General features: G+C 39.6%; 1 pseudogene; it reads right to left on the bottom strand.

Moving 5' to 3' along the window:
• Positions 1 to 12,684: 12,684 nt before the first annotated feature.
• LOC124973911 (mitogen-activated protein kinase 6-like) lies at positions 12,685 to 14,840 on the bottom strand (annotated as a pseudogene).
• Positions 14,841 to 15,225: the final 385 nt, after the last annotated feature.

Genomic DNA, 15,225 nt, shown 5'->3' with positions numbered 1-15,225 from the left:
AGGCAACCTGGTTCCATAGCGAACTCTCTGGGTGGACCCCTTTTCTTCTAATGCAGTACACCATCTCTGGCCTTACCTGTGTATTTAGGCAAACATGACTGTGGAAACTTGGAGAGATGAGGATATGTCCACTTTCCAAGACCCTTAATAGACCTTTGGTGCCTCCATGCAGAGAGGATCCTCACCAAAGCTGGGAAACACAAGACAATTTTATGTATATTCATTGGAATAGCACTGAATATCTCATTCCACCAACTCCACACCTTTACTCAAGGGGTTAAACTCTTATGAGTGATGTAACATGTTCAGGATTTCTAAAATTCCTCTGAGCAGTGGATGGAAGGCATATATTTCAGTATTTTCAGGATCTTCTCTGATAGGTCACTGGCTACTCTTGTTTGAAAAGACAGAAAATCTCCAAGGAATGCTAACTCATGTAATAATGCACACATTTAAGGGACAGTATGAAATGTGGCTAAGAACAACTTTCCATCATCATGGAAGAGTTCTTCAGAACTTTGAAATAGGAATATTACCACCACACCTGAGATCACTGATACAATGGCACAATGGATAATCTCAAAAAGGTCCCAAATCTCTGAGTAGGTGAGAACTCCTCTCCCAAAATACTCTATCTCCTCTGGATACTGTAGTCAAGCACCGCTCATCTGTCTTTGCTCTCTCTTCTCTGGGTTCTGCCCTAACCCTCCTCTCAATCATCATTGCTTAGCATCTTCTGAATCTTCTGGGTGAGCACCCATCTCCCACCAGTACTCAGTCTCATCATTGCTCAGGATACTCTCAGTTCTTTGGGTGAGCACCCGTCCTGCATTAGTGCTCTGATTCCACTGGGAACCCCTGGTGCTAGTCCCTCCTAACATGTCTCTGCCTTATTTGTTTAAGCTGCTCCATTTTGCCTAACCTGTCTTTACTAAGTCTCCTTTGGCTCCTGTGGGTGAGCTCCTCTCACATAATAGATACCAGTATCCTCTGTTTCCTTTGTCTGAGCTCCCTAACCATTCCATGCTCAATCCTTTCTGGGTCCTATGGTGAGAACCCTTCAACTTACAGTGCTCAGTCTTCTTTCTTGTTCCAGGTTATCCAAGGTAATCCTTCTCAGACTCCTCTGGGTCCTGTGGGTGAGTTCCACTCACCTGACAGTGTTTAGTCTTCTCCAGGTCCTGTCTTTATTAGCCCATCACACACCATTGTTGAGGATCATATGAATCCTGTGGTGAGGCCCCCTTAACAAAGGTGTTCATTTTTTTCTGAATATTGTTTTTGAGTATCTCTTACCTTCCAGTACTCTGCTTCTCTGGGTCCTCTGAGGAGTGATGCTCCAGCACTGTTCAGTATACTCTGGGATATCTGGTTTAGCACCCCTCACACAGCAGTGCTCAGTCTGTGTCATGTGCTAAATTCCTGTAACCAATCTTATCTCAATCTCCTCTAGATCATGGTTGTGACACTAGATAGCCTAATATTGCTTAAGCTTTTCTGGGCCCTGTCTTCATCACATATACTCAAACATTTCTCAGGGAATTCTGAGTCCTGTGGGTGAGCACACCTATCCCACCAGTGTTCAGTCTTCTCTGGATCCTGTCTTAATTTCACCCCTGCACCATTGTTAAGCTCCTCTGAGTCCTCTGGGTGAGTGCCCCTCTCCCAATAGTTCTCAGTCTTCTCTGGGTCCTGCCCTAAATCTCCCTTCATCCATATATTCTCAAGGTACTCTGAGTCCTGTGGGTGAAAGTCCCTCATTTACTAGTGCTCTGATTCCACTGGATGCTCTTGGTGATAGGCTCTCTTCTAACATAGCTCAGTCATCATTTTTTAAAATTTATTTTATTGTAAACAAATGGGATACATGTTGTTTCTGTTTGTACATGGAGTAACAGCATACCATTTGCATAATCATACATTCACATAGGGTCTAGAGGTTTGATTCATTCTGTTATTTTTGCCTTCCCCCCAACCCTCCCACCCCTCTTTTCCCTCTATACAGTCCCTCCTTCCTCCATTCTTGCCCCCCTCCCACCCCCCATTGTGTGTCATCATCCACTTATCAGTGAGATCATTCATCTTTTGGATTTATGAAATTGGCTTATCTCACTTAGCATGATATTCTCCAATTTCATCCATTTGCCTGCAAATGCCATAATTTTATTATTTTTTGTAGCTGAGTAATATTCCATTATATATATATATATATATATATATATATCACAGTTTTCTTATTCATTCATCAACTGAAGGACATCTAGGCTGGTTCCACAGTCTGGCTATTGTGAATTGAGCAGCTATGAACATTGATGTGGCTGTATTTCCATAGTATGCTGATTTTAAGTCCTTTGGGTATAGGCCAAGAAGTGGGATAGCTGGGTCAAATGATGGGTCCATTCCAAGTTTTCTAAGGAATCTCCACACTGCTTTCCAGAGTGGCTGCACTAATTCGCAGTCCCACCAGCAATGTATGAGTGTCCCTTTTTCCCCACATCCTCTCTAAACTTAAATTTTATTTGCTGAGAGAAAGCTATTTAGTTTGAATCTATCCCAGTTATTGATTCTTGCTTTTATTTCTTGTGCTATGAGAGTCCTGTTAAGGATTTCTGATACTAAGCCAACAAGTAGAAGATTTGGACCGACTTTTTCTTCTATAAGATGCAGGGTCTTTGGTCTGATTTCAAGGTCTTTGATCCACTGTAAGTTGATTTTTGTGCAGTGTGAGAGATAGGGGTTTAGTTTCATTCTGTTGCATATGGATTTCCAGTTTTCCCAGCTCCATTTGTTGAAGAGGCTATCTTTTCCCCATTGCATATTTTTGGCACCTTTGACTAATATGAAATCGTTGTATTTATTTGGGTTTGTGTCCATGTCTTCTATTCTGTATCATTGATCTACCTGTCTATTTTGGTGCCAATACCATGCCGTTTTTGTTACTATTGCTTTGTATTATAGTTGAATATCTGATATTGCGATACCCCATTTTATTTTTCCTGCTAAGGATTGCTTCAACTATTCTGGATTTCTTATTCTTCCTGATGAATTTCATGATTGCTCTATTTCTGTAAGGTACATCATTGGGATATTAATTGGAATTGCATTGAATCTGTGTAGCACTTTTGGTAGTATGGCCATTTTGACAATATTAATTCTGCCTATCCAAGAACATGGGAGATCTTTCCATCTTCTAAGGTCTTCCTCAATTTCTTTCTTCAATGTTTTGTAGCTTTCATTGTAGAGATCTTTTACCACTTTGGTTAGATTGATTCCCAAGTATTTTATTTTATTTTTTTTTTGAGGCTATTGAAAAAGGGGTTGTTTTTCTCTTTTCTCTTTCAGATGATTCGTCGCTTGCATATAAAAATGCTTTAGATTTCTGTGTGTTGATTTTATAGCCTTCTATTATGCTGAATTCATTGATGAGGTCTAGAAGTTTTCTGGAGGAGGTTTTTGGATCCTCTAAATATAGCATCATGACATCTGCAAATAGTGACAACTTAAGTTCCTCATTTCCTATTCATGTTCCTTTAATTTCTTTGGTCTGCCTAATTATTCTGGCTAGAGTTTCGAGGACAATGTTGAATAGAAGTGGTGAAAGAGGACATCCCTGACTTATTCCCATTTTTAAAGGGAATGTTTTCAGTTTTCACCATTAAGAATGATTTTGGCCATGAGCTTAGCATAAATAGCCTTTACAATGTTCAGGTCTGTTCATACTATCACTATTTTTTCTAGTGTTTTGAGCATGAAGGGGTGTTGTATACTTTTGTTGAATACTTTTTCTGTGCCAATTGAAATAACCATATGTTTCTTATCCGTAAGTCTATTGACATGATGGATTACATTTATTGATTTATGGATGTTAAACCATCCTTGCATTCCAGGGATGAACCCCACTTGATCGTGGTGCACAATTTTCTTAATATGTTTTTGGATATGGTTTGCCAATATTTTGTTAAGGATATTTGCATCTATATTCATCAAGGATATTGGTCTGAAATTTTCTTTCCTTGATATGTCTTTTCCTCGTTTGGGTATGAGGGTGATATTAACTTCATAGAATGAGTTTGGTTGGGTACCCTCCTTTTCTATTTCCTGGAATACTTTGAGAAGTATTGGAATGAGTTCTGCTTTGAAGGTCTTGTAGAACTCAGCTGAGAATCTGTCTGGTCCTGGGATTTTCTTGGATGGTAGATTTTTAATGGCTTCTTCTATTTCATTGCTTGATATTGATCTGCTTAAATTGTGTATGTCCTCATGGTTTAGTTTGGGAGGAGCATATGTCTCTAGAAATTTGTCAATATCTTCGGTAGTTTCTATGTTTTTGTAATATAGATTTTCAAAGTAGCTTCTCATTATGTTATGTATCTCAGTGGTTTCTGTCTTGATATCTCCTTTGCATCACATATATTAGTAATTTGAGTTTTCTCTCTCCTTCTCTTTGTTAGTGTGGCTAAGGGTTTGTCTATTTTGTTTACTTTCTCAAAGAACCAATTTTTGTTTTGTCAATTTTTTGAATGATTTCTTTTGTTTCAATTTTATTGTTTCCAGCTCTGATTATAATTATTTCCTGTTTTCTACTACTTTTGCTGTTATCCTGTTCTTCTTTTTCTAGGACTTTGAACTGTAATGTTAGGTCATTTAGTTGTTGACTTTTCATTCTTATCTGGAATGCACTCCATGCAATGAATTTCCTCTTAGTACCGCTTTCATAATGTCCCAGAGATTTTGATATGTTGTATCTGTAATGTATAAAGCTGCCCCCCTCCCATCAGGTACAGCTATTTTGCCCGCCTCCCAACCACTTGCCAATCTATGCTCTACCTGCCTCTTCCATTACAGGAATTTCCAGCCTCCCCACCACCTATCAATCTGCACTCTGCCAACCTCTTACATTACAGGAATTCCCGACTTTTGCTGTCACCATTTTCCTGCTTCCCACCTTACATCCTAACATGCTAAATAGCTATTGGTTCATCAGTCAAGTATTCTCTTCCGCTATTGGTTCCTTCCACTCCACGAGATTCCAATATCTGGGAGATGCCACACACCATCTCTCTCTTTTTCCTCCTTTCCACCCTGTAGCGGACGCGTTAGTCGTCTGCATAATAAAGTCTCTTGCGTGAGACCTCGTGTCTGCGGTGCATTTATCTGGGAGCTATTGATGAGCCGCAACTGAGACAAGCGAGGAGGCGGCAGCACAGTGGGAGCACGCAGCCGCAGCTAGAATTGCAGCTGTGGGTCCCAAGCTGAGCTGCATTTTTCCCCTTACATCTGGTGCCAAAACCTGAGATGGGTCTTTCCACTGACTAAGTAAGCAGAACCCCATCCAATAGGTCCAATGCCTGTGGATACAGGCTCACTTTCCCGTTTACCTGGACACTCAGTTTTCTACATGGAACACCAGACTCCAAATTGGTGAGTTCCCCTTAGGCAGGTCCCCTAGACCACTTAAACACACCTCTGCTGACCTTAGAAGCGACTGTTGAGTATCCAGGGCTATGGAGGCTGCTGAGATGTGGGGGTGCCTCCAACCCCGACTTTCAAAGTTACGGTTGGTCCTTATAGTTGGTCTTATTTGCCGGGTGGATTCCTGATTTTATGGTGCTGAGATTCTTTCTCAGGGTTTGAGGCTCAGTTTATATTTTTTTCATCTCACTTGAAATCCTGGCCAGGTCCTCAAACTCTCTCAGCTAATGCCCGGTAGACACTGGTACTGTGTGACGACCAGACCTGTGTGCTACCTTCTCATTGCCTAAAACGTGGTGGTGGGATGCCCAATCACTAACTTAGGCATTTTTCAGTCTTTGCCATGGGATCTAGGACTTCCACCCCGGCAAACTCACCCCTGAGATGTTTATTAATCAATCTCAAACACCTTCACCTGTTCCCTGAATTAGAGCCAAACTGTCCTTTTGATAGTAAATCAGAATGGTCTCTTTATGACACCCTAAATTTTAGCTTTATACTAGGTACAATTATATGCATAATTATACTAGGTATAATTAAGTACATATGTGAGCAACCTGGTGAATGGAAAGAGAACTTTCCCTTTCATGTTTTTCTCCTCTTTCATGTTAAACTTAATCTCTGCTCTCCTCAAAAGCCTGAACACGTTCTCTTGGCTTCTCCTCCCCCTTTTAATGCTTCTTTCTCTTCTGAGTTTGATCCAGCTGATGAATCAACTCCTTATAGGCCTCCTACTGCAGAAGTCCCTATTCATTCTCTCCTTTGCCTCATTCTGTTTCTCCTTGTGCTCCTCCATTCAGCCCACCAAGTTCCCCCACCACACAGTCTCTTGCACACATTCTAACTCCTTTAGGGGAGGTGGCTGGCACAGAGGGAGTGATCAGAGTCCATGTCCCTTTTTTACTGTCTGATCTGTCCCAAATAGAGAAGCAGCTAGTCTCCTTCACCACCAACCCTGCAACTTTCATTAAGGAATTTCAGTACCTTACCCAGTCCAATAACCTTACCTGGCATAATATTTACATGATCATGTCCAACACCCTAACCCCTGTTGGGTCTTACTTTTTAATCCATTCTGCCAGTCTATATCTTTTGATTAATGTGTTTAGGTCATTAACATTCAGGGTTATTATTGAGATATGATTTGTATTCCCAGTCATTTGACTTATTTTTGGTTTTTAAGTTGGCTTGGTTTCTCCTTTGAGTGGTTTTACTCTAAGGTAGTTCCTCCCTTTGCTGACTGCCATTGTTGTTTTTCATTTCCTCCTCATGGAATATTTTGTTGAGAACATTCTGTAGTGCAGGCTTTCTATTTGTAAATTCTTTTAACTTTTGTTTATCATGGAAGGATTTTAATTCACCTTCAAATCTGAAGGTTAGATTTGCTGGGTATAGGATTCTTGGTTGGCAACCGTGTTCTTTCAGGTCTTGAAATATGTTGTTCTAGGCCCTTCTAGCTCTTAGAGTCTGGATTGATAAGTCGGCTGCTATCCATATTGGTCTCCCCCTATATGTAATCTGATGCTTTTCTCTCACGGCCTTCAAAATCCTATCTTTATTTTGAATGTTAGGCATTTTCATTATAATGTGCCTTGTTGTGGATCTGTTGTGATTTTGTGAATTTGGTGTTCTGTAAGCCTCTTGTATTTGATTTTCCATTTCATTCTTCAGGTTTGGGAAATTTTCTGATATTATTTCATTGAATAGGTTGTTTCTTCCTTTGGTTTGTATCTCTGTGCCTTCCTCAATCCCAATAATTCTTAAATTCCTTCTTTTCATGATGTCCCATAGTTCTTGGAGATTCTGTTTATGATTTCTTACCATCTTCTCTGTTTGGGGAACTTTATTTTAAGATTAAATATTTTGTCTCTATTATCTGAGGTTCTGTCTTCCAAGTGGTCTAGTCGTTTGATGACACTTTCCATTGAGTTTTTTATTTGGTTTATTGTTTCCTTCATTTTAAGAATTTCCACTTGGTTTTTGAGAATCTCTATGTCTTTGTTGAAATGATCTTTTGCTTCCTGCAGATGCTCTTTCAACTGCTTATTGGTATTATCATTCATTGCCTGCATTTTCTCTCTTATCTCATCCTTTGCTTCATGAATCATCTTAATCATGTATATTCTGAAGTCCTTTTCTGACATTTCTTTGAACATACTGTCATTGGATTCTATTAATATAGAATCTATATTTGTTTGGATCATTTTCTTCCCTTGCTTTTTCATGTTGTTCATGTATCTTCCCCTCTAGCAGTGCACATCTGCAGTATTGCAGATTTCCCCCTATAGGCTTATAGTGGCCCCATAGGTTTCCAAAACCCTTTCTTTAAGGGGAGATTATTATTAGCAGTGCCAAATTCAGACACTATGCAATCCCAGACCAAATAGCCCCTATGAGGACAATAACAAAATTGTCATAATAAACAGAATGATTTCAAATATTATCTTCAGTAAAGCAAACAGATATGCAGTAAGGTCTGCAGTTTCAAATGGAGGACAAAAAGGATGCAGAGGGATGTAGAATGTGGTGTTAATGGGATAAGAAAAGAATATACAGAAGTTCTACGTAATAGAAACTGTGAGAGTGTAATCAAAAGAAATTGGATATTAGCATGCAAAAAAGGGAGAAAAGACTCTGAGGAAACAGGTAAACAAAAGGAAAAGAGAGCAAGAAAAGTAAAGAAATAAAAACTTAAATTTTTTTCAATAAGGAGAAAAAAGAAAATCTGCAGTGTAACAGTCATATAATAATGAAACCTCCCAGATTTCAGTAGCCTCATGCATGAGAGGTACATGACAATGAGCTTCAAGTCTCCAGGAGGCACCTCACGATGGGTTTTGCCCCACCTAAAGATTGGAGCTACAGCTTCCAGGACTATCCAAGATGGCCATTCTGGCTTTGAAATGTGTTGGCAAATGGGGAGCTGCAGCTCAGTGTGTGACTGTGGTCAGCAGGAAGTCCTGGAGGTGGGATGCGGTTGGTCAAGCAGGGATCCTGGAGGTCAGGTGTGTTTGGTGTGGTTGTGGGATCCTGGAGGCTTGTTGTAATCAGTCAGTCTGGGGTCCTGGTAATAGGGCACAGTCAGTTGGTCTGAGGGTCCTTGAGAGAGGGAGCAGTCATTTGATGTGAGGACCCCAGATGCAGGAAGTGATTGGTTGGGCTGAGGGATCCTGGAGATGGGACTCAATCAGTCTGACCAGGCATCCTATGGGGCCTGGCTGTTGTCTCAAAATGGCATCAGCCACGTGTAATCAAACCTGCAGGTACTGTAACAGTGAACTTCCAGGCAACAGCAGGCAGCTGGTGTTTCACCAGCAGTCGGCGATCAGTTTGCTGACAGTTGTTGGATGATCAGAACGTGAACCTTGTGTGTTGGGTGATGGATAGGAGTAAGGCAGGTGATGGACATGTGAGAGGCAGGCAAGTGGCGGATGATTGGTACCTGACAGTGAGCAATCCACACTCAAAAAACACGTTGATATGCTGGCAGACTGCAGGTGATCACAGCAGACAAATGGGGTAAATAGCAAGGGATTAATAAGCAGTAAATCTGGCTTACCAGAAACAGATATCTTCTGCTTGAAACTGGATTTACTTAACAACAAGGAATGCAAACTCCCTCTAGTCCACCATCTTGGATCCCCTTCAGTCTTTGTTTTTTAAGCAACTAAATTCACCTAACCTGTCCTTACTCAATCTCCTTTGGTCCTGTGAGTGAACACCCCTCAAATAACAGTGCTCAGTCTTCTCTTTCTTTTAACTGCTTTCCCTAACAATTCCTTCCTCATTCTTCTCTTGGTCCTTTTTGTGAGTACCCCTCACCTTAGAGTGTTCACTCTTCTCTCTTTCCTGTTCCAGGCTCTCAAATGCAAACCTTTCCCAAACTTTTCTAGTTCTTTTGTGTCAGCACACCTCTTCTGACAGTGTTCAGTCTTCTCTAGGTCCTATCCTTAAACCAATGCTCAGTGTCATCTGAGTTCAGTGGTGAGCACCACTCACACACAGGTATGCAGTCTTACCTGAAACTTATTTTAGGGTCCCCCTTATCTTACATTACTCTCTCCTCCATTTCCTCTGGGTGAGCTCCCCTCATCCAGCAGGGTTCAGTACACTCTGTGATCTCTGGGTGAATGCCCCTCACCCAAAATAACTTAGTGTTCTCTGTGCCATCTCCAAAATGCACCTAATCAATCTTATCTCAGCCTGCTCTGGCTCCAGAGTATGATCATAGGTAGTCTAATATTGCTTATACTTTTCTGGATTTTCTCTTAACCTCACCTACTCCAACATTGCTCATGGTCTTCAGAATCCTCTGCGTGATTACCCCTCTCCCACCAGTGTTCAGTCTTCTCTGGATCTTGCCCTAAATTACCCCTCATCCACCATTCCTTGGTGTAATCTGAGTCCTGTGGGTGATCGCCCCTCTCCTAACATTGCTCATGATTCTCTGTTTAAATGCAGTTATTTATTAAAAACAACCAGCAACTTCTTCAAGTTAGCAACCAGGGAATGTACTGCCTATCTTTCTCTTCCTAAATCTTTAAATCATTTGAACTCAGGGGTAGTGCCAGCACTGTGGCTCTGGACCTGTGGAAGCAATCATGAAGGCACAAGAAAAAGGAAAAGGGGCAGAGGGTTCCAGAGGCAATTTGCAGTCCCTGCTTGCTCTTTGGCCTGCACTTCTGTAGTGATTATGGCCCCCAGCCCTGGAAATTCACCCTCATGACAAAAAAACAAATTTTGAACCTCTTTGAGCTTTTAGGGAGATCAGCTGGGGCAATGTGCAGAAGGCACTTGGTGTCCACCCCTGACCTGGAGTCCTCTATTTACTGCACCCACCCTTAACCATATGCACTCACACAGCATCAAAACTTACTGTACAGGAGAGTTGATTCCCTCACCCAGACAGAGTGCCCCATGAAGCTCAATTCTAGGCTACCATCTTGGGCCAAAATGAGTCCAAAGATGGAGGTAAGAATGGGTTTAGGAGGTGGAAGCTACCCCTCACTGTGCACATGCTTTTGCAGCCTGAGAACATGTCTTCCACCTGACCCCAGGCCAGTGGTCCCTTTTGCAGAATGAGGGACCTCAAGTCCTGCAGAAATATGCTGGCAACAATGAGAAGGTGGTGGAAGAAAGTTGATGCCTGGCGGGTGGAATGAAGGTAATGACCTGTGTCCCTCAATGGTAGGTGGAGTATTTACAAAGGGTAAACTGTGAGGAAACCCAAAGGCAGTTTGATTTTTTATTAATTCCCAAAATTTTGAGTTTCAGCATGTGAAGATCTCACTCCAATCACAGGAAGTTCACCCACTCCTGTTTGTAAAAATAAATCTTCTTCCTAACTCTGCCTCTCCTAGGCACTCTAGGGGGGTTCAAAGCCTGTTCCCTTTACTTTATTCAATATCCAGTGTGAATCTGGATAGAATGCAATGCCAGAGTGTGTACTTTGGACTAGTGAACTCCTAACATTTTTTCAGTGGGTAATCATCACCAACAATCTGGCTTTTAATTTCTGACTTGCATGGGTTCCAGGGTTCCCATAGATATTCAAACCCAGGTATGCAAATGTTCTTTCTAGGAAATTGCATATAACCTATGCACACCTACTTCTGCACTTTAAACCATCTCTAGATTGCCTATGATACCCAGTCAAATGTAAATGTTCTGGAAAACATTAGAAAGTAAGACTAAAAAGAATGTATTTGTTTATTTAGTAGAGATCGATACTGTGAATATAATCATCTGTTTGTTTTAATATGAGGTTGTGAAACCTGCAGATTCTGAGGGATACCATCACCCTAAACACCAGAGAGACATAACATCTAAATATTAAAACTTGGTTAAATCAGGAGGGGCCACCCCAGTATAAGGGAATAAGGGTTAAATTACTTCTCACCCCAGTGTTATGGGTGAGGCAGGATACTTTTACCATTTAAATAACATAATAACAAATTGGTGAAAATAGGTGGGGCTATTTCTGTCATTTTCCCTATAAGGTCACATAATTCAGAGAAAATATGGAGGTTAAAGTGGATTAGAATATGTAAGATAAAGTTGAACATTCTTTTTTTTTTTTTTTTTTTTTTACATTTAACCTAAGTTTATTCATGCTTGCTTTGGGATGGGGACTAGATCATTCAGTAAAAACATACAGTAAAAACAAAAAATGTCTTATCATGTACAACTTTTAAACTACAATAATGATGTACCTTAATTACTTTCATGCACACAAGTCTAACATTGCAGTATTTTAAAAAAATAAACACAATTAAGACTTCTAGAAGCATTTTATAATAAAGTAATTCCTAATTTTCTTTGTAGATAGATCAAGCACCTCCAAATACAAATTCCTATACACAGTGAGTACTTTACTTAAAATGAACACTTAAGAAAATTAAGTACATGGACAGTCTTAGGATAAGCTGATATTATATATTCAGCTAGGCAGGCAACAAACCATAGTGCCAAATGGAAAAAAGTGTAGTTCCAAATAAAATTTTAAAACTAAGTTAATTTTATAATTAAATACAGAAAATATACTGATTTGCTAAAATAAATAAGATGTAATGTATAACACTTCACTATAAAGAATGAATACCAGAACATTTATAAACAATGAGTCTTAATAGTTTACTACAATAAATGTTGGCTAAATGGAAGTGCATATTGTGAAGCACTATGGGTGGTATGTTTTGCAACCTACTTTTGTTACCTTGAGGTAGATAACACATGTGTACCAAATTTGTCATTCATTTTCAGTTGGTGCTGGTATCATGTGTTATAAGAAAATTGTACAGTATGTAAAGCTGGAAAATACTAATGTATAAAAAATATTTTAGGAAAAAAATGGATATTTTCATGCAGTTATGTACAGTCTCACTGTGTAAATTTCAAGGCAAGATTTTTGTTTCCTGTAAAACGGATCATTGTTCTATGAGAGAATGTTTTTAACTTGTCTTAGTGCATTTCTTTTGTCTCCTCCTGCATTGCATTATTTTGCTCTTTTCTTTTTTGTGTGCAAATGACATGCCAGTTAAAATGAAAACTATCTCATGTAGAAAAAAATTCTGGATTTTAAAAATCAAGAACTAATAAAAGTCCTTACTAAATGACACCATCTGATTCAAGTAAAAAATGACTTAAACACTAGTAATAAAAAAAAGACAATCACATTTCATGAAGAATACAAAGAAATGTCTGCTGAGTGTTTTAGTTCAGATGTTTCAGAATGCTGCTGTTTGCTTTATGAGGAATTTGAGGGGAAGATTTCATAGCATAAGGTGTTAAGGCCTGGATTGACTTGAGTGGTGACCCCACTGGACTATGAAACTGTGGGATGCCTATGGATTCAAGTTGCTTGCTAAAAAGGAACTCCCCACTGTTGTTCAGAAATCCTTCTTCATTTCCTCTCTCCCCAAGCTTCCCATCCTCTACTGGCTCAGTTTCTAGCATTTCAGTGTCTTCTTTCCTGCTAAAGAACTTGTCCAAGTAACTGGTATAAGTGTTTTTCTTCTCAACCTGTTCATCCTTCCTGACCTCACAACAAAACTGATTGATGAAAAAGCATTCCTCCCTACCACTCACAAACTGGCTATCCAAAGAAGATTGGTATAAGGCTTCTAACTGAGCCAAATTTGCCATTCCTTTTTCCTGTTTTTCTTGGCTTACTGACTTTGATATCAAACTTTTGAACTCTAGCTGGGACACTGAGCTATTCAAGTCATTTAATTTATCAACAACATCAGTAGGCTCATGTTGTGAACTTAGTTTAATAGTTCCTGCAATAAAGGAATCAAAATCAAATCCCTGATTCTTTTCCCTTTCTCTTTCAGTCAGTTGCTGTGATGCTTCCTCTAGCACTATCTGGGCTTTAACCAATCCAATCCTTTCACATTTTGAGTTGCCTTTCTTATCAAATTTTTCTTTGCTTTGTTCTTTCCAATTGGAAAGATCTATAATAAGTTTGGGTTCATAATAATGATTAACTTCACTCTCTCTCCAAACTAAATTATCTAAATATGTTGATGACCTTGTTTTGTAGTTACAAGTATGGCTGCACTCTAGATCACAATATTTGTTTTCATGATGATCTGGGTACTGCCAACAAGGTTCAGTAGAGTAATTGGTATCAAAAGCAGGATCCTCCAGATACTTTTCTCTATCTCCATCCAAATATTTTCAAGGATCAACTTGTACTTCTTCATCAGTGACATCAGATAGAGCTCTTGGGTCAAGCTGAACTTCATCAATATCAAAGTTGTTACGTATAGGCCAATCGTGCTCTGAAAACTGACAATCATAATACCTTTCCCAGTTATAAATGTGATTGTGAGATTCATCCATAAGCAAAATATCATCAACTTCATCTTCGATGTGAAAAGGATGGCTTGAAATTGGCTCATCCATTGGAAAAGAATATATACTCATGTAAGGATGAGAGAGTGCTTCCTCTGCTGTCAACCGATCCATGGGGCTAAATGTCAAAATTTGTTCCAGGAAATCCAGTGCTTCTCGACTAATTCCTGGAAGCAGCTGAGTTAAAGTTTTGTGGGGCTCAGTCATGTCATTTCTAATGTAAACTGGAATTACACTGAGAAGCTCCTGCCAATCTTCCTCATGTACAACAGGAATAGATTCTAAAATCAGTTGCATCTGTTCAAGTTCATGTGCACCTGCAAAGAGGGTTTAACCAGTCAGCATTTCAGCAAAGATGCAGCCTGCAGCCCACATGTCAATGGCTTTAGTATAGTTATTAGGAGAAAGTAAAAGACGTGGAGATCTGTACCATTTAGTAACCAAACCTTCAGAAAGATGACCCTTATGGGAATAATAAGGATCCATGACCGTGCAAGATCAAAGTCACCTATCTTCAGCACCAAGTCTTCAGTATTAATGAAAAGATTAGCTGGTTTGAGATCTCTGTGCAGTACATTTGCAGAGTGAATATACTTGAGCCCACGTAGCAGCTGATACATGAAAAGTCTGGCATGCTCTTCCAGTAAAGGGCCCTGCTCCAGCACATTAGCCAAGTCTGTCTCCATGTACTCCTGAACAATGTAAACACTGTTCAGTTCAGTAAGAGAGCCCACATCATCTGTTAACTGGCTTCCACTGGGGCCAAGAATTTCAAACACTTTCACAATGTTATCATGGTCAAGTCTTCTAATAATTTTGATTTCACAGAGAGCAGTTTGACACTCTGGGGATCAGTAAGGACAATTTTCTTTATGGCTACTCTTTTGTCACAGTCATTGTCTACAGCAGAAAAAAAACCAAGTCATTGCCTCCACAACCCAATGGTTTTAAATCCATATACCTAGAGCCCAGATCAAAACCATCATAAGACTTTCAAATTTCTCTGCCATTTTGAAACCCTTACTATTGCCTTTTCCTTTTGAATTGTTGAATTTGTGTAAACAAGGAAGAAAACTGGCATCAAATGAAAGATCTTTCAAAAAGGGAGAAGAAAAATAATTATGCTTCCACAGCAAGATGGTTTCTTGATGTTCATTGCATATGCCAACCAGGCCTGTTGAGTTCCCCTCAGATTTAAAGCTCAAGAAGCTCTACTCATATTGAGACTTAAAAAGATTTCAGTACTCATAGTTCAAGAAAGGGGCAGCAACTCTGCTGACATTTAAAGAAAACACTCAAGAAACTCAAACAGAATGAAATGACATATTATTCACTCAGATATACTGTGCTAAATGACTTAACATTTAACAAAAATGTGAATAAATATGCACACAA

The sequence above is a fragment of the Sciurus carolinensis genome, unplaced genomic scaffold (genome assembly GCF_902686445.1).
Source record: "Sciurus carolinensis unplaced genomic scaffold, mSciCar1.2, whole genome shotgun sequence".
In the NCBI taxonomy this organism is placed as follows: domain Eukaryota; kingdom Metazoa; phylum Chordata; class Mammalia; order Rodentia; family Sciuridae; genus Sciurus; species Sciurus carolinensis.
Note: the sequence above shows the minus strand (reverse complement) of the source record. Positions and strands in the feature narration are given on the sequence as shown.